General features: G+C 50.5%; 1 protein-coding gene across 3 annotated transcripts in view; it reads left to right on the top strand.

Moving 5' to 3' along the window:
* The window catches only part of NADK2 (NAD kinase 2, mitochondrial), a 1,068,394-nt gene that overhangs the window by 664,485 nt on the left and 384,102 nt on the right, over positions 1-19,807 (top strand). The gene's annotated exons all lie outside the window — the stretch shown is intronic.

The raw sequence follows: 19,807 nt of genomic DNA, 5'->3' as shown, positions 1-19,807 counted from the left end.
GCATCCGCGCTGCAGCGCAGCTTGACCCGGTGAGGAGGGGGGAGTCGGGAGGCCCCCGGGACGCCGCACGCCGCCAGGCGCTGCCCGGAGAGTCACAGGCTCACGGACTGCCACGGAGGGACCGGGGCGGAGAGGCCGCCCACAATCTGCCACCGCACCCGGCCCGTACACCCTGGGGGCCGCCAGCAACCCACCACCGCCCAGACGAAGCCCCAACACCCAACACCCCAGCCACGAGCCCGGTAACGCTGCCTCCGGAGCGCCGGAGAGGGCTGTGCAGCGCGTATTGTGAGTCACGCGGAGGGGCTGGGGCGGAGAAGCCACACTCATCACGCCGCCACGGATCGGTGGCGGGCGGCACAGTGGACACCCCCCCCCCCGCAGTGGAGGCACACGCAGGGACATTTGCAGACTCCCCCCCCCCCCCCCCCCTCTGCACAGGCACACGTGCGGGGAGGAAGGAGGGACCGGCCTCACGCGAGACGCCCGGACCCTTGAGACACCCGCTACACCGGGGCCTGCGTGGCGGAGCGGGGCCACGGAGGAGCGAAGACCTGCCGCAGTCGGGAGTGGACCCCAGACCAACGTACCACCAACTCGGGCCGGGGTGACCCCAGAGGTGCCACCAGAGAAGCGGGGACAAACAATCTACTGGTCGTCCACCACGGCACATGTCAGGAGGGGTGCGGACCCGCACCGGGACTGGTGGGGCCCTGCAGAAGGGGAAAACGAACAAACAGCTCAACAAAATGGCTGCCGAGCAGCTGGCCACGAGGCTAGACAGCGTGCTGGCGGCCGTCGAACGGATGGAACAATCGCTCCAGCAGACCAGGACCTCCCTAGAGACCAAGATAGACGGCGTGGCCGTGGACCTAACCCTCCTGAGAGACGACCACAGGAAGCTGTCCGACCGAACCAAGGTCCTGGAAGGCGCAGTGAAGGAGATAGAGCCCAAAGTCACCCAAACGGACAGGCACGTGCAGGACCTCCTGAACAGAGTAGAGTTCCTGGAAGACAGGGCCGAAGATGCGGAAGGGAGGGCGAGACGCAACAACATCAGGCTAGTGGGTGTCCCGGAAAAATGGGAAGGGAACCACCCGGCACAACATGTGGAAGACTGGCTGCGGACCCTGTTGCCTGAAGGCACGCTCTCGCCCCACTTTGTCGTGGAACGAGCACACCGGGTGCCGACCAGACCCTACACGACCGGCGCCAACCCAAGGCCACTGCTCTTCAGGATACTGAATTACAGGGACCGCGACACAGTGCTACGGGAAGCCAGGAAGATGGGTGAAATCCGCATCGACAATGCGACGATCATGTTTTTCCCCGACTACACCATCCAGGTGCAACGCCAGAGACATGACTTCCTGGAAGTTAAGAGGAGGTTGCGCACTGCAGGCCTCAAATACTCCCTGCTCTTCCCCGCAAAGCTGAGAGTGGTGGCAGGGGACAACACGTACTTCTTCGGGACCCCCGGGGAAGTCAGCGAGTGGCTTGACGGAGGCACGGACGCGGCGCCCAAGAACCATCGTGGGGGCGAGACAAGGCCCAAACGACGCGGCCCACGACACCGCCGGAGGCACGGCACGCAACAGTCCCAGCGGGCAGAGGGAGGGTCGCGACACTCTCCCCCGTTGGATCAGATGCTCCAGGAACAACGCGACGCGCTGCGGAAAGTTTCCCAACTCAGCAACCCACCCTCCCAGGAATCGCAACCCGAGGACGGCCAACAGACGGCGCCCAGTGACGACGACGAAGCCATCTACGGGATCCCGAACTCTCAGATCTCCGTGGAACTGCCGGTGGTCACACCGCAAACCTCAGACCTGGTCCACTAACTCCACAGAACGGTCTGGAACGTGACCGTCCAGGCGAGGGGGATGCGACAATGGCCGACGGGATGCTGAGGCGCGGCCAGCGCCAGGTGCAGCCGGGAGTGAGCTCCGCCCCCCCCCCTGCCTGCCGGATGGACAGCAGACCACGGACACAGTGAGTACTGCCCAAGTGGCGCTGGAGGCTGAGGGGACTGGTGATGGTGGGGTTGCCCCTTGACCCATGCTCATCCTTGACCACCTGCAGATGCGGCCTGGGGGGGGGGTACCCTCCCTGACTGGGGCCGAGAGCTCGAGCAGGACTGCGACCCTTCGCCCCAAAAGGACGGGGTCCACACAGGCGGGCCCCCATGGGACCAGAGCTACGTAGCGTGTCAGTGAACAGCCGGTGGCCAGCGAATGGCCTGCACCCTGAGGCTCGGGGTTGGAACTGGAACCCCTTTAACTGACTTAACTTCCTCTTAGCCTCGATCGTGCTTATGCGCACTGCCCCTTAGACTGGAACTGTTGTCCCTCTCACTTGAGATTATGGACGGTGGCTCGTTTCGCCACTGCCCCTTTGGTATTTCAGTGGGTCTCACCCACAGTTGGTTAATGTTGGTTATTGTTTATTCCCCGCCTAATGTTTACCTGAACAATGCAAAGTGTACTACGGGGAGTGGGGATGGAGGTGCTGAGTGTGGAGATGGGAGGGCCCCTGGTGGAGCGGCTGTTTGTGCGAGAGAAGGGGAGGAGTACACACCGCTAGTATGACCTCGGTTAAGATATGCACCTGGAATATTAGGGGAATGCACACACCCGCGCGCAGATACCAGATATTTTCCTATCTGAAAAGACAGCAGGTACAAATCGCGCTCCTGCAGGAGACGCACCTATGTGGGGCGGAGGTGGCTGCACTGCGGCGCAGGTGGAGGGGTCAGCTGTACGCCACAGAATACTCCTCGTTTGCCCGAGGGGCACTACTGTGGGTCAGGCCGGGCACTCCCTTCACAATGTCTGAAGTGATCACGGACCAGGGGGGGAGGTACGTACTGGTGAAGGGCCGGATGGACGGGCAGCCAGTAGTCCTGGCGTCCATTTACTCTCCAAACACAGACCAGGGAAGCTTCCTGACACATCTTTCGGAAAGATTGGCACCCTGGCACGGAGTCCCCTGGGTACTGGGAGGTGACTACAACACAGTGCTAGACCCTGTACTGGACCGCTCGACCCCACCCAGGCCAGATGCTGCATCTTTAGGGGCTGCAAAGGCGTTCACAAGGTGGGCGACACAGTGGGACCTCAGGGATGCATGGCGCGCGCACAACCCAGACACCAGGATATACTCATATTACTCGGGGGCACACACGCTACATGTCCGCCTGGACAGATTCATGGTGACAACGGAAATGCTGCCGCACATTACTGAGTCGCAATACCTCGGCCGGACACATTCAGATCACAACCCACACACGATGGCAATAGCATGGGAGCGCCCACACCCGCCCATACCCACGTGGCGGCTACAGCCTGCCCTGCTGCTCGACGCACCCTTCAGAGACGCCCTGCAGGCCCGAGTGGCACAGTACTTCACCGACAACTCGGGCACGGCGTCCTCCCCAAGCGTGGAGTGGGACGCATTCAAAGTGGTGATAAGGGGCCACTGCCTGGGCACACAAGGGAGCATACAAAAACAGTTAGAGGCGGACCTACGCAGGGTGGAGGCGGACCTGCTCCGCTGGGAAAGGGAGGCGGTGATCGGCGCGGATGACCGGCTGAGGGAGGCCCGAGAGGAACACACTGCGCTACTAGAGAGACTGAAACACGTCAACTTCGCGGCCCACTCGGCGCGGGTCCACCAACATGGCGACAAGCCGGGGAGATTGCTGGCTTGGCTGGTCAAACAGGAATCCCGCACGGAACCAGTATCCGCTATTCGGACAACTGGAGGGGAGATCGTATACACACAAAGGAAGATACACCAGGCATTCGTGGGGCACTACCAGGCCCTATACAAGTCACAGCTGAGGGTCTCAACGGCCACCATTGAAGGTTTCCTTGCGGACATCCAACTGCCCTCCCTGGCGAACGCGCAGCAGGAAGACTTGGGGGGTCCATTCACCCAAGAGGAATTGCGAGAAGCCATCTTCGCAATGTCCAACGGCAAGTCTCCCGGCCCTGATGGCCTGCCTGCCGAGTTCTTCAAGGCCTGCTCGGACGTACTGGTCCCGGAGATGCTCAAACTATATACACATGCGATTGAGGACTCGGCGCTCCCGCACTCCCTAAACGAGGCGAACCTGGTTTCGCTGTTGAAGCCAGATAAGGATGGCACGTGCATGGGGTCCTACAGGCCTCTAGCCATGTTGAATACAGACTACAAAGTGTTCACCTCCCTGCTGGCCCGCCGCCTGACCCTGGAGGTCCCGGCACTGGTACATACAGACCAGAACGGGTTCATGCCGACGAGGAGCACTTCCCGTAACCTGAGACGTCTTTTCCGAGTCCAGGAGGCGGCCGCAATACACTGGCCGAGGTCGGGCTGCCTCGTCCTGGACCTGGAGAAGGCCTTCGACTCGGTGGAGTGGCCGTACTTGGGAGCGGTGCTAGACAAACTAGAAGTCGGGGATGCCTTCATGGACATGGTCGGGCTACTATACCAACGACCTAGCGTCCGAGTACGGACGGGCAGGCTGCTGTCGGAGACGGTGCGGGTGCGCAGAGGCACCAGACAAGGCTGTCCTCTGTCGCCCCTTCTCTTCTCCCTGGCAATGGAACCCCTGGCGGCTCTACTGAGGGACAAGGGAGTGGAATGGGGGATCCCGCTGGCTGACGGGGTGCACACGGTCTCGCTATACGCGGACGACCTATTACTATATGTGCGTGACCTCACGTCGGTGCCAGCGACACTGTCGGACATATTCCAGACCTTTGCAGAGGTGTCAGGCCTCAGAGTCAATTGGACCAAGTCCGGAGTATACGCCTTCAGCCCGGACCTGGAGGAATGCGAGGTGCACCTTGGTGGCGCCCGGCTTACCTGGTACCCGACTACGTTCAAGTACCTCGGGTTGCACATTTACCGAGACCCGCAGAATATACTGGAAGGCAACCTGGTCCGTGCCGTGTCCTCGCTGAGGGCCCAGATGAACTTCTGGAAGACCTTGCCATTGAATGTACCTAGCCGGATCGCTCTGTCCAAAATGATCGCGCTACCGAGATTACTCTACCACTTTGCAAACATCCCACTGTATGTCCCCACAAGGATCTTCCGCGACCTGGAGGTGATGCTCCGAGGCCTGATCTGGAACACGGGGCGCCCGCGAGTAGCCCTGGCGAAGCTGTACTCACCGACGGCAGAGGGGGGGCTGGCAGTCCCCAATATGGAGTTGTATTACCTGGCAGCACAGCTGCAATGGGTCACATACTGGCTTAGCGACTCCCACCTCGACGACACCGCCAACGCAGACTACCAATGGACACACCCGCAGGTGTGTGCCCTGTTTCACCCACTGACCAAAGGTCCCCGACCCCTGCCCCTGCACATGGCCGTAGCCCGCAAATGTTTCCTTCGCTGCCTAAAGCTGACAAGGAACGTCAAACCGTATGCTCCAGCCCTCCCCCTGCTGGGCACCCCCCGGAGGAATGGGATGGTGTCGCCACGCAGCATGGAAACCTGGGTCGCAGCCGGAGTGGAGACTATGGGAGACCTCTACACGGATGGGGGCCTACTTCCTTTTACGGAACTATCGGAGGGCACTGGCCTGCCGCCAGGCCAATTCCTGCTCCACGCGTCAGTGGTGAGGGCCTACACGGAGTCCTGGGGGGACATCCAGGAGGAGCCACCGCTCCATCACTTGATCCAGTACCTACACGTTATGGGCAGAGGATCACACATTACACACTGGCTGGCGCAGGCGCTCCTCATACACACTCAGCGGTCCACACAACCAATTAGAGACAAGTGGGCGGCCCACCGGGGGAGGGATTGGACAGACAAAGAATGGAAGCTAGTCCTAGCCAGCCCTGTGAACATCCCACGTAACTCCCGATTCCGCACTATACAACTGTATATACTGCATCAGGCATACCTGTCGCCAGACAGAATAAATAAGTACTTCACGACAGACACAGCGGCCTGCCCCAGGTGCGACCTGCTAGACGCTGACGTACTGCATATGCTTTGGAGCTGCCCGACTCTGTCCACATACTGGGGGGAGGTGACATCGCTCCTGACGCACAGCACAGGCCCGGGGCTACCTAACACGTGGGAGGCATGCGTTCTTGGGCTGTACAAGAGGACTAAACAAAATAGAACACTGGCTCGGTTCTGGGACCTAGGCCTCATCACGGCCAAGCGCCTACTCACCAGGCACTGGAAAAGCAGAGATCCACCGACTCCCGCACACTGGTACACATCCTTTCTCAACTGGGCCAGAGCAGAGGGCACGGCACTGCGAGGTGAGGAGATTGCGGGGTTGAGGCAATTCCCGATCGCACACGTCTGGGATGATATCCTGGGGTCCCTGCGGGGGGAGGGCGAGGCCAGAGGACTCGCGCAGAGACAGCTGGGAAGGGCAGGAGCCCCGCGAGCGGCGACACCATAGACGGGGCTACACGCCGCGATGACCCCCGCCACCCCAACTGAGTGCGCGGCACTGACCCCCCCCAACACACATGCCACGACCAACAACCGGCCGCGCACACGAGGGCCCTCCACCACATAATAGATCGAACACTGCTCTTAGCAACTCTGCCTTGACCCGGTCCCCTAGAGTACACTTTCCCCCCCTTCCCCCCCCATGTCCGACCCCCCCCACGCAACCCCAAGTTAAGAGTTTCACACTCCTGTCCATGCCAGCCGCGTGAATACCCACCTCCACACAGCGGCGGTCAAGTACCACTGCCTGGACACTCGGCAGGGAACACGGGAGCGGGTGACACCCACCGACGGTACAACAGGGGCGACGCATACGTCTGCCACACGCGCCGCACACTGACTTGACAGATGGGGGGTCACCACCGCTCACCGAACCCGTTCTGCACCAGCTCTGCAGCTACATACATAAGCGAGCCACTGACCCCACATTTCATTGATGCGCCACCGGCGCATACCTAACACGTCGATGGGACGTTGGTGCCGTGCGCACCGATGGTACGTGGCGCGGCACTGGCATCACAGACACGCTGGGAAATACTGATATGGTCATCCCTGTTTTATGTTGAAAAAGTTACTGGTTGAATTATAGAAAAATGTAAAAATGAGACGTCAATTTTAGAACTGACTGTGTGCGTAATGTGAAGAGTATACATATTCCACCAGTGAAGAGGCACGCCGGACCACGAGCGAGAAGATGCATAATGCCCTCCCCTGTAACACTATGTCCCTACCATACACAGATTTCTTGCAGCCGGCCCGCAGGGTTGTAGGCTCAGCTATATGTACTGCACCTTTTTTTTTTCTCACAATAATAAACGTCTTCAAAAAAAAAAAAAAAAAAAAAAAAAATGAGCAAAGGGAGCCTACATGTGAAAGGGAGGAAACAAACTGGTGTCAAAACGTATTGGTAGAGCTTGACTGAGAAATCTCAAATGGTTAGGTGAACCTCAGACAGTTGTGATTTAAGGGAGCCAGATAAAGTGCTTGCTTCAGGGTTTTGGATTTATGTGGGGCTGGAATCTAAATAAGAGATGTTCCTTGCTTATCCGTATATAAAATTCATAGAGAAAGTTAATTTCTCATGGAGAAATTTGTTGGGAAATAATAGATGCTTGTTTGTGATGCATGTATCTTTTAATATGCTGCTTGTAAAGACTTTCCAGCTGTTAAAGCAAGAGCTAGTGCCAATGGGGTCTTTTTACAGTTTAGGTCTCGCGTAGGCAGCGCGCTTGCGCTGTCTCTCTGAGACATCTGGTTATCTGTATAGCGAGGGTAATCCTGCCTGCTACTTGCTTGATTCTTGCAATTGGCTTATTCATACATTACTGTAATTTCCGGGCTCCCCTATTGGTTGTTGGTCCGATGCATCACTTCCGTTTTTATCGGAAGCAGCTCTGACCAACGACAGTTATATTGCGCTATAGGGCTTTGTCTGTTTCCTTTAGGGGCTACGTGTGCTTTTTTCTTTTTTTAATCGCCACAGCGCCAGCTTCGTGGGCCATGACGTTTTTCTAAAAACACATGCTTTCCATATTTATTTATTTTGTAATTGCCACGGCGCCCGCTTCATGGGCTGTGGCAATTTTAGAAAACAGACGCATGCAGGCAGCGCCATTCTTCACAGTGACTTTCAACCAGTGGCCACCAGCTGGCTCGCTCTCCTTTTGCCAAGGTCCTAAAAACAAGAGGCTGCTTCTCAGCTGTAGCCAGAGCATCAGCGTGTGAAATCAGCGTTTGACCATTTTTACAATTATTGATATTATTCTGCATTGTTATTTATTAGATGCTCTTTTTAGGTACCTGTGGTGCGGACTGTGTTCACCTGTTTCACAAGGTCGATCATGCCTCACGTGAGATTGTTTTTTTTGCAGACATCTAATTGAATCTGCATCTGTTCCCATAAGTCTAAAGGCAGCCTCTTGAGATGTGCATGCGCACTGGGGCTCGGGAACTTCATTGGTTGCCGTCCGCGTGCAGCCGGCACTCAAGGTTCTCGCCACACTTGCCATAGAAGGGGTTGGCGATGTCCAGGTCACAGTTCTGCCCTTCCACATTTCCACACACGGGGCAGCAGCCACACTCGTCAAACACCCAGCCGGGCACTCGGTGGACATGGGGCAGAGTTCCCGGGCACATTCTCCACAGCTGTCCCCTGCTCGCAGTATCCTTAGCCAGCCTGCATGGTGGAAGGCGGGCATTCCCTGAGAGCTGTGTAGGACGATTACCATCATTAGAAAAGCCACCAGAGGCTTCATCTCGAGGAGGCAATGAGCAGAAATCCACTGGCTGTGCTGGAAAGATAGCTGGACCCAAGGACATCACATGCCTGTTTAAATTTCTGTGAAAATAAGTCACTTTATGATCGAGATGTAAATCAGCGTGAGACCCCGGGCCTGGAGCGGAGATATCGAAGTCCAAAAACCTCTCAGTTCTAGTCTCAAAGCAAAACAAGACATGACTTTTCAGTGCAAAATATTTCCTGCTGACAGCTGAGCTGGCACACGGGGAAACGCCGTTTGCACGGAGTGAGCCAACTTGACAAGCAGTTCTATTAAGCAAACTTTTTCAACTAGCAATGTAAGGGCTGGGGTTTTATATACACACAATGTAAAATGGGGTCTGATTTTATTCAGGTTTAAGAATGCCTTCTATTTAGCATTCTGTATAATACTGCCATTAGGAGGTGCACCTAAGTGGTGAGTATGGCCCACTGTGAATGGTAAAAGGGGCTGGACACATATTGCAAGCAAATGAATCCTTCCAACTTCCAGCAAACAAAGGGAATGCAGATTCCTTCCCGTGATCCACTTACTGTAGATGGTTTTCTATTCAATTAATTCATTAGTTAGTAAATGCTGCGCTATAAGTGTTAATTGAAGGAAACAAATTAATTATGCCTATGTGGCACTTCGGGTGCTGCTATTGTTATGTTCAGACCTCCGTATGGGGACTGGGAAGTGCTGCCTGGCTTTATACATTTTAAAATGGCTGCCCCATCTGCCTCTTACCTGAAGATAGCAGGTAGCGAGCTGCTGGGCCTGGCAGGGATGGACTGGCTATTCTGCCACTCTGACATTTCCCCATTAGGCTACAAGTTAGGGGGCTGTTTTCAGTGTGGGATGGGCTGCCATGATCCAACCAGGCCCCTTTCTCCCATTCTTGTACCCGCTTCCCATAGTATGATGCTGGTATGAACATCTTTTCCAATGCTGATGTTGGTTTCCAGTCCAGTCCTGGCTCCAGAGGAACACACCAGAGGATGTTGATGAATGGAGGGAAATGTTAATCACCTGTGGTAATTATAGATAACTGTCGTTCTAAAAACTCATTTTGGGCTGCAAGCAAGGCCACAGTCAATGTGGGCGTTGCTTCCGGGCTTAATTGGCCTATTCAAGGCAGCGTGGTTATTGGACCCCAATCCAAGATGGCCCCACTGAAAACAACCTTCAGCATTCTTTGACATCACTGATTCGATGAATAGACCTTCCTCCAGGGTGGAGTTGTCTGACAGCATGTTGCATTCCCAGAGAACCCGGAATAAAAAAAAGCCAACCTTCCTAGTGACCCACTGGATTTCAGTGGAATCCATAATTAAATGTAATATGCTCTACAGTATGCACTAAGCTCATAAAAGGGAAAGGGCCTGGATACCTCCAAAAAGGGACTCAAGACTATGCACCAGCCAAGAACCATCACATCTAACAAACAAGGCTCCTTCAGAAGCCTTAAGCACAGCAGATATCATTGGCAGTCCAGAGCATTAGTCTCTGCAACACCTTTAGCCCTCATCAAGACCTAAATATAACTACTTTCAATTTATGAAGATCCTGCAAACCAAACGTTTACAAGCAGAGTTCAACCAGAACCAACTGCAGCAAGTGAAGCCATCAAACAATGCCATTGCTAGGACTTTCCTTATAGCTGGCTGAACTCCAACCACCTTAACCAAGTTTTCTTTTTATTTCCTTAGATTCTTCACTCCAGGGGATCTAAATTGTATAGATTAGGGTCTGGGACTTATCATGAATAAAATAAACTGCTTCCTCTGAGATAATGTACTTTACCTACTTGGAAATGTGGCAGACCTGCCTGTTATTGAGGACCACTTCAAACCATACTCATGCAGGCCTTTCATGAGTCTTCCTTTAAGTTCTTCCAAGTTAATATGATGTCATCTAGGCTGCCAAGCACTTTAACCCCTTCGATGCTCATGACGAGCTCAGCTCGTCATGAGGCACAGTTGAGCTGTGCTGATGACGAGCTGAGCTCGTCATGAATAGAAGGATTCATAAAATGTTAGCACAGGAGGGGAAAACCATTAGCAGCCAAGGTGTTAAAGGAGATTCATGTCTCTGTCTCTCTCTGCTCTATAAGCCTCTGGAGGTTTGCACTGGTTTTATGATGCCTCTGGAGCAGCATTTTGAATTGTAAAAAATCTGATGGGGTAAATGAATGAAGTCTTGTCACTTTCTGCTTCACCCACGAAGATCTGCTACCACCCAATCCCAAGAAGAGGCACAGACAACTATTGGTCTATCAATAGGAGAGGTGTGGTGCAATGGCCAGAGCTCACTTAATCTCCCCGACGGTTCCCAGCACCTTGATACCCTTAGGTGTGATAAGTTGCGTTTTACAAATCTGGAATCTGCAAGCGGTGTATAAACACTTAATTTGTACTGATAGTCATTGTTTGAGAAGCAAGGCTGGCAGTAACTGTACTTATAGTCCTTGTTTGAGTAGCAAAGCAGGCAGTAAAAGAGGCACAAAATGTGTGTTTACGCACTACTTGCAGGTTTTCAAAACACATAAATAAAACCCATTGACACTTACAATGCCAATAGCTCAAACTCTCGCAAATGCGAGACCTATTGCATTGCAAATGCTTGTTATTGATATGATCATTGGATTGACTTCTTATGGAAGAATTTTAGGGCACTTCAATTCAGTGGTCCTCGGTCACCACTACGCACAGCAGAACTTTTTGGGGCAGATACCTGGCAAGCGCACGTCCCGGTCAGCGCACACAGCGAGTCCTCCCGCCGCCGCTTTCACCACCATAGCGGCCGCCGAGCGGAGGACTCGCTTACCCAGCAGCCCATGCGGCGGCGCATCTTGACGCCGTCATTGAAGCGCCAGGAGGCGCTGTGAAAAGCGAGCCAGCCCCGGTGGAAGCGGGTCACCACTACGCACAGCAGAACTTTTTGGGGCAGATACCTGGCAAGCGCATGTCCCGGTCAGCTCACACAGCGAGTCCTCCCGCCGCCGCTTTCACCACCATAGCGCCCGCCGAGCGGAGGACTCGCTTACCCAGCAGCCCATGCGGCGGCGCATCTTGACGCCGTCATTGCAGCGCCAGGAGGCGCTGTGAAAAGCGAGCCAGCCCCCGCGTTGCGGGAGCGCCCGGGGCTAAGCCCGGGCAAAGGGCGGGCCCTCTGTGGCCCTCCGGGGACCGAGGAGCCGGGCCGGGGCCACACCCTTTTCGTCCATCAATGCTCACTGCCCGTCTGAGTAGCTCCTAATTACGTGAGTGAGATCCTATTTGTTACACAATTACATCTTGTATTAATTGAGCTCGGAACTATCAGCCACTATGACCACTAAAGTGGTTACTATGGACAATTTTCTTATAAAGAAGGTAGCGCAAATTAACAGCAACAGGAGGGCTTCCTTGGAACATTCACCTGCTATTACTATTGCACCAGAGCCCCCAGTTACTGTTCCCGATATCCCCGTGGTAAAGGAACACCCGGTCCCTGCAGGCAAAGTAACTATTGTAACAGCAATGGTCCATGCGGGCCAGCATGATGAAATTCCTCATGTTCAAGCCCCTACAGGGCTGGGCATATCCTCTACAGGAATAAATGATCCTGCAACTAAAGAATCCCCTAGAAGATTCAAGAAAGCCCGAGTGAGACGGAGGGGGAAGCAAAGTAAGGCAAGCCATAAAACTACACAAGGAGGGGGGAGTGTGCCCGGAACTGCACCTCTATTCTCTGAGTTGAGGTCTCCCAACTTGGGAGGAATGGGGGATGCAACTTCACTGAGTCGTCTTACAGACTCCGTGATGCTTATTGATTTCTCACAATCAGGGATTATAGACAATACTGATAATCTTCCTCTTGATCCCATTACAATGAGTAAGCATCTTTTGTCTAGCATGCCAACTAGCTCATCACTACTGGACTCACCTACAGGGAATGATAATGGTAGGTTATCAGGTTCCCCAAAAATTCCTATTGAGTCATCCTCTAGGTCTTCTATTTCCCCCCTTGCTATAAGAACCAGCAAAAAAAGGGGGGGGTGAGCCACTGTGTAATCGAGCTCAGAAGATAAAGAAAGGGGCAGCTCATTCCCCACAGTCACAAACTGGTCGAACTTTATTAGGTGAAGAGGCCATGATGGCCAAAATTGTAGAACTTATCAGGGGTGTGATGCAACCGATTCTGGATAAGACCAACATGATGTGTACACACTTAGACATTATAGAGAAAAAGGTTGAACAGAATTCCCTACTTTTACATGACCTAATAAAGGGCCCGGGAAAAGCTAAGACGAATCCCATAGCAAAGACTAACCTACCTGCAAAATCTAAAGTAATAGCTCCCCCTATAACATCAGCTCCTATAACACCAGCAACTAAAGCACCAGCATCTGTGCTAAAAAAGAAACCAGTGCAAGAAAAGGGAAGATCGGGTAGCCCCACGATCACGCTATTAACTCCCACACCGCAATTGCCTATAACTCAGCCGGCGGCCCCAGTAATTAAAGATCAAACCCTTAAACCTGGGGGACCTCAAAATCAGGGAGCTAGAAAGGATCCATTAACAACTAATCCGAGAAATGAAAATCCACCAACTATTGCCTTAGAAAAGACGGGCCGCACTATAGATTTACCCCCAGATTCTGCCCCTTTCGTTATTGTAATGGCAGGGGTCCCAGAACTACCTGCAGGTAAATGGGAAGATCACGTTGCCTTACGGAACAAGGTTACCTTTTGGCTCCGAGACAACAGACCGTTGCCTGCATCCATCAATGGTGAAATTCTAAGTGTAAGGCGTGCCAATTGGGTGGGAGTTAGACCTAAGGATAGAAGGGGTGATGTCATAATCATTAATTTTAAGGATTATAGGGCCGTGAGGCACATTGGAGATTGGTTCGATGCCAGTAGCTGCGATGCCATCTCCACACATCTTTTATCCTATTTCTATCCCTATGCACCATCAAAAGACCATAATAAACAGGGCTGGAATAGGCAGCTATTTAAGAAGCCATCCCATCAACAACGGGGGTCTAGAAACGTGAGACCATGGGATAGGCCCGGTTCAATGGGGCCACCACCTTTGCTGGGCAATCCTGTTTATGTAAATGCTCAGGACCCCCATATTTACATGCAAAGGCCGGAGGTGTTTTATCCCAGATATCAGTCGCTAGATTATCAATACCCCTCTTTAAATAATCAATATCCACCATATCTGGAGTCTAACCCCCCACAAGGTAGACCATGGAATAACAGAGAATTCTTCCCACACATGTATAATCTACCTATCCAAAATCTCTTCCAGATTTTCTCTGGTCTGGATGGGGTTGATTGACAGCAAGCTCAGATATCCCAAGAAAATCTGGTTGGGAAAAAAAAATTTCCTCCAGTTTTTCACCCTCTTATTAAGGGTATAGTTCCCCCTAAAAGTACCGAGACTTTGAGCGAGTTACCCCAAGATTTGCCCACCCTACAAAAGGTCCTTACTTCTGGCAGATTGTCACCATGCGACAGTGACACTCTGGAGCAGATGCAATCTGTCATAGTTGTTAATAATAGGAGTGGGGAACAGATAGGAGATGGCCCGATCCAGATGAAGAATGATCCATGCGCACTGCTGTTTGGAATATAGCAGTGTTCAGGCAAAAAATTACTAATCCAGCTTGGGAGTCTGTAATAAATGGCCAGGACATGGTGGCCTTGCAAGAAACATGGACTCAGGAATCAATCCATGTAAATGGTTACAGAACCTTTTTTACACCAGCTGTTGGAGGTCATTTTGGTAGAGCCAAGGGTGGATTGACCACGCTTGTTTCAAATCAACTTAAAATTAAACAAGCTCATTGCCATTTATATTCCAGTTATTTTCAGCTTATAACCCTAAGGAATTTTAAAGGAGCCGTGGTGTTAATTATTAACTTCTATAATAATGTCCCGAGAGATGAAATTCTGGTTGTAATGAAGCATGAAGCAGCTTAAGGAGGAAATTCAGTTAGAGGTAGATAAAAATGATAGGGAGTTGATAATTTTATGGGGGGGGGGATTTTAATTGTTCATTATGTACTAATGGGAATCAGGGTCTATGTGGCCTAATGACAGAGAGAGATATGCATTTGACACATTTTGATCATACTCTGATGGGGGACCTGCTTAATGAATTATTATTCATGTTTGATTTAGGGTTCGCAAATGAATTTGCCCTAGAACCCACACCCTTTGCACCGACCTTTGTTGGTAGAGGCTTAGCGACAACCATTGATTTCATCATTGCCTCCAGTAATCTTAATCACAGACTGTTGGGGGTTACGAACATCCAATTACCCATAAGTGACAACCTTCCACAATGTCTTAAGGTAGTAGATTTGTTCCCAGACCCATCGACGGCCGCGCCTCTAGTTGAGACAGCGGTTGATGTTGTCCTTGGGAGACAAAATGGGTACACACTTAAATGGAGCAAAGTAATCCCCACAACCTTTTTTAAGGAACTCTGGGAGGTGTGCTCAAATAGTTTTAGGATTTGCCTGAGTGACAACTCCACTAATGATCAAATTATTGAGCATTTTGGAATAATAGCTATAAACATAAAAAGTAGCCTACGGGTGGAGGCAAAACGTAGAGGTAAGGGACCCCAGAGTTGGTTTAACAACGCATGCACTAGGGCACTGAAAAATCTAAAACAGGCAGTACACAGATGCCCCAGGGATATAGGCGAAATAAGAGAGTGCAGGTCCACATACAATCAGGCCCTGAAAGTAAGGAAAACCGCGCTAAATAAGGAGGCAATAGATTCCCTTTGTGAGGCCTCGCAATCTAAAGATTCCGCTGCATTCTGGAAAGTAATTAACACGCCTTTCCCATATGAAACTCATACGGCGCGAATCGAGATTGCAATAGACGAGGATAAATGGGTAGATCATTTTTCAAACCTTTATAAGGCACAGGAAGACATCCATAGTGGGGGTCCTAACTTTAGTTTGGATGCGCAACTTGGTTGTAACACTTGATGAAGTACTTCTAGCCTTGAGATCTACCAAAGGCGGTAAGGCTGCCGGACCTGATGGGATTCCGGCAGACCTATTTAAAGCTAATACTGAAATCTGGGGGCCTATGTTGGTACAACTTTTTAATGCAGCTCTTTCAATGGGTCTGAAAGAATCCTGGTTCACCTCTGTCATTGTCCCGATTTACAAGAAGGGGGATAGGAATAGTTGTGCCTGTTACAGACCAATCTCCCTTCTTGACTCATCAGTAAAAATTTTGGGACGTATTGTGTTGGCAAGACTCCAAAGCTGGGCAGAGGAAAATGATATCAGTGATTTGCAATTTGGTTTTCAAAAAGGGATTGGCACAATTGAGCAAGGTTTAAACCTAATGCTTTTGCAGCACAAATATATAAGGATAAAATCTGAACGTTTGTATTTTACTTTTGTCGACCTCTCATCAGCGTTCGATTGTGTATCACACTCTAAATTGTGGGGTATAATGAAAGGTTTGGGAGTGGACAATAACATCATTTGCTTCTTGAGGGAACTCTACAGTGGAGCCACAGCTTCTGTTCGCTACGGCAGGGGGGGAGAATGCTCCAGACAATTTAGTGTAGGTCGTGGAGTGCGGCAAGGTTGCGTATTGGCACCTTTTTTATTTCTTCTTTATATTAATGGGCTCGAGCGTCACCTGCTGCAAGAGTGTAGGGATATGCCCAGGGTGGGGAGGAGGGAAATCCCTGCGCTCATGTATGCGGATGACGCAGTACTCATGGCACGCACTCCTCGTGCTCTGCAAAAACTATTAGTTAGTTTTGAGAAATTTATGTTGAACCTGGACCTACTAGTAAACTGTAGTAAGACTTTTACAATGAACTGTGGCCCAAAACCAGGTAAATTGATGAAGCGTATGTTTTTAAACAATGTGCCATTGGATAACACCCCAACCTTTTCTTATTTGGGCATTTTATTCCATGAGTCAGGTTCCTGGACAAGTGCAATTAAGGCTAGAACTCTTTTATTCATGAAAACGATCATGGCCCTACAGAATTTTGTCAGAAAATTGGGCAGGAAGCCGATAAAAGAAATGTTAACCATATATAAAGCTACATGCTTGTCTGTGGCTATGTATGGCTCAGGTCTGTGTGGATATGCAAATGTAGATCAAATCCAGCTGGTAGAGAATAAATTTATGAGGGGAGTCCTAGCAGTTCCACAGTGTGCTGCCACATTCAACTGTCACGCTGAACTTGGCCAACCTTATATAACGGACTTAATCAAAATTCAACCTATCCTATTGTGGCATAGGGTATGGACTACTAATGAATGCGTTATGAACCGGGCCCTGTTACGTGACACCCTCAGTTTGGACTATGTGGACAGAATGGAATGGCTGGGATATGTAAAGCATTTTCTAACCGAGATTGGATTACATTCATATTATTCGGACCCAACCTCAATGGATACCATTTCCAGGAATACACTAAAAACCATCTGCCTGGACCATCTTGTGGATAAGAGGAAGAGAGTGGAAATTTTGAAACCCTCAGTACACTCTCATCTTCCTACTCTCTGTGAGACTAACACTGTACAGCCATATTTATCCCTGCCCATGACTAACTATGATCGTTTTCTTTCAACTCGTTTTAGATTTTGTATATTTTATAGATTAGTGTCTTTTCCATGCATGAACTCATGGAACCACACTTTGCCCACCTGTTTGTGTGACGGTACGTCACAACAATCTGATATTCACATCCTTTTTTTCTGCAGATTTTATAGTGCCTTCCGTAGAAAAATTATTGTCCCTTTTTTAAAAAACATGAATTTAACCAGATGTCGCCCAGCTTTTTTAGAAGTACAGAAAATGGACACGGTCTTAACTGTTACTGTGGTTTTAAATTATTTAAAAAGTGTTTTTAAATTTAGGAAACAAATGCTAATTGAAATGGCCTAGACCTCCTACTGATCTACCTCACTGCACCAATAATCATGAGATGTAATTATTGTAATTATTGTAATCATTGTAATTTGTTTTATGTCTGTTACTTTTATGGTTATCTGTTTTTAACCGAATAAAGTTTATTGAACTGAACTGAACTGAACAGTGGTCCTCGGGTCTCCTTCTCGCCCTGTTCAGGAAATTTATACGCAGGGCAGTAAATTATAATATCTGTGCTCTTCATCAAGTGATTTCTACTCCAGGATGTCATTCAATGCATTGACAAGGATATTTACAGGGTCCTGTTTGAATGGCACCAGCATTGTCCTCCTGACCTGACGCCAGGCCAAAAATGAGCGAAGAGCCATTGTAGGCTGAGCAGAGTAAGTGGGACATATAGGAATTTGAATCTAGTTACCTGGCAAATATACTTGCGACCGGCTTTTCCCTAGACAGAGCAGGTCAGGGATGGAGCTGGAACAGACTGTAGCCTCTTGCAACCAGAGTCTGAGCAGTATTTAGTGTCTCCTCTTGCCTTACACTATCATGATTAGAAATTTTAATCAGCTTCCTCAATCTTAACCGAGAGGCAGCTATTTGCGTATTACCACTTTAAGCCCTACGGACAACAAGCTAGGGTAAAACATGTAGAGTAACACAGTGTTGCTGAGAAGTCCTACAATCTTAATAAGTCCCTCAGCAGCTATACAACCAACTCACCCACAGTAAATAAGCATTTTCAATATAGAAACGGTGTTGAGGCACTAGTGGTCACAAGTAAGGTTTGTGCTCTTTTCTTGATAAAAGTTGAAAAGCAATTCTTAATTGAATATAAAACCAAAAGGAGGGTGCTACCAGACCCAAATAGGAAAAGAAACTCCTTGGCCAAGGTACAGGTCTTATAACTGAAGTTATGAGTATACTTCTACTTGCAGATTCTAGCCCCTGCTTCTTATATTCCTCCAGGTGCCTGGTTAGATCTCGAAAGTTTGCAATACCTCTCACCAAAGTTCCATCTTGGCTCTGGAGAAACCTCTGATTTAAAATCACAAAGTTACACAAGGTGCTGTACCAACACCAGTCCTTTTTTTCACACCCTTTTACGCAGAGCTGGAGTGTTGGGGAAATGTTCAAAAATATGTACTTTTACCATGTTCAGTAGGGGAAATGTCTTGCTTGAAGTTGTTAGTCTTTAACCCCTTCGATGCTGATGACGAGCTCAGCTCGTCATCAGCCACGGGTGACGTGTGCGGATGACGAGCTGAGCTCGTCATGTACCGCGGTTAATCGAAAACAGCCGCACAGCGCAAAAATCACCGCAGCAGCGATGCGGTTAAGCATTGTCACTTAAGCAGTGCAGGCAGATGTTGATCTCAGGCTCGTACAGCATCTTCCTTTGGCGGTTGAGTCCCATGCATGATGCCAAGTCATGAATGAAGCGTGGTCTCATGCACATGAAGACCATAAAGGAGCTGTAGACGAAAGATTTTCTTGGCACAGGACAATCACAGAGGTAAGCTATATAGTTCTGGCTTCTGTGCCAGGTTCCACTCTGGCTTGTCTTCTACAGACAGGTCTTGGAAGTGGCCTTCCTTTGAGGGATAGACGGATCTTCCAAAAAAGATGCGCAAGAGGCACAGATGGGATGTTTCGTCTAACCAGTTTTGTTCTAGCTCCAGGGGAAAGCCTCACTTTCAGTGGCTTCATTCCTTGACTCCTAACTCAGCGTTAACTGCAGAGTTTGGGCTTAGTGGAGTTGCCCGTGCCAGATTCAGTCCAGGTCTGGTCCTGATGACTGTTTAAACTTTCCCAGCCCCTGGCAGTGACCCTGCGCAGATCGCTGCCTTAACACAGGTTATGCTGACTTTCAAAAAAACTCCAACCCAGCTCCTTCAAGTGTGCCTCAGGGCCTCGAGGATACTTTGCCCCCGCCAGTGGCTCCAACTCCGATTGACTCAGATGGTACTCCCCGTAGTGCTGCTCTGGGTCCAGCTTAACCAATCCATTCGCCGAAACCCTTCCCAGTTACTGCGCTGCCTTTAGATCTTGAGATCCCTTGCACTCTTGGACAAACTTTCTGAGGATTAAGGCTATATTGGTCAGTTTCAAAGACAGGGCTGAATAGCTAATGGAGTAGGCACCTTACAAGTCTTT

The sequence above is a fragment of the Lissotriton vulgaris genome, chromosome 3_1, assembly GCF_964263255.1.
Source record: "Lissotriton vulgaris chromosome 3_1, aLisVul1.2, whole genome shotgun sequence".
NCBI classification, from domain to species: Eukaryota; Metazoa; Chordata; class Amphibia; order Caudata; family Salamandridae; genus Lissotriton; species Lissotriton vulgaris.
The sequence above is the reverse complement of the archived record's forward strand: the minus strand, read 5'-3'. Positions and strand labels throughout refer to the sequence as shown.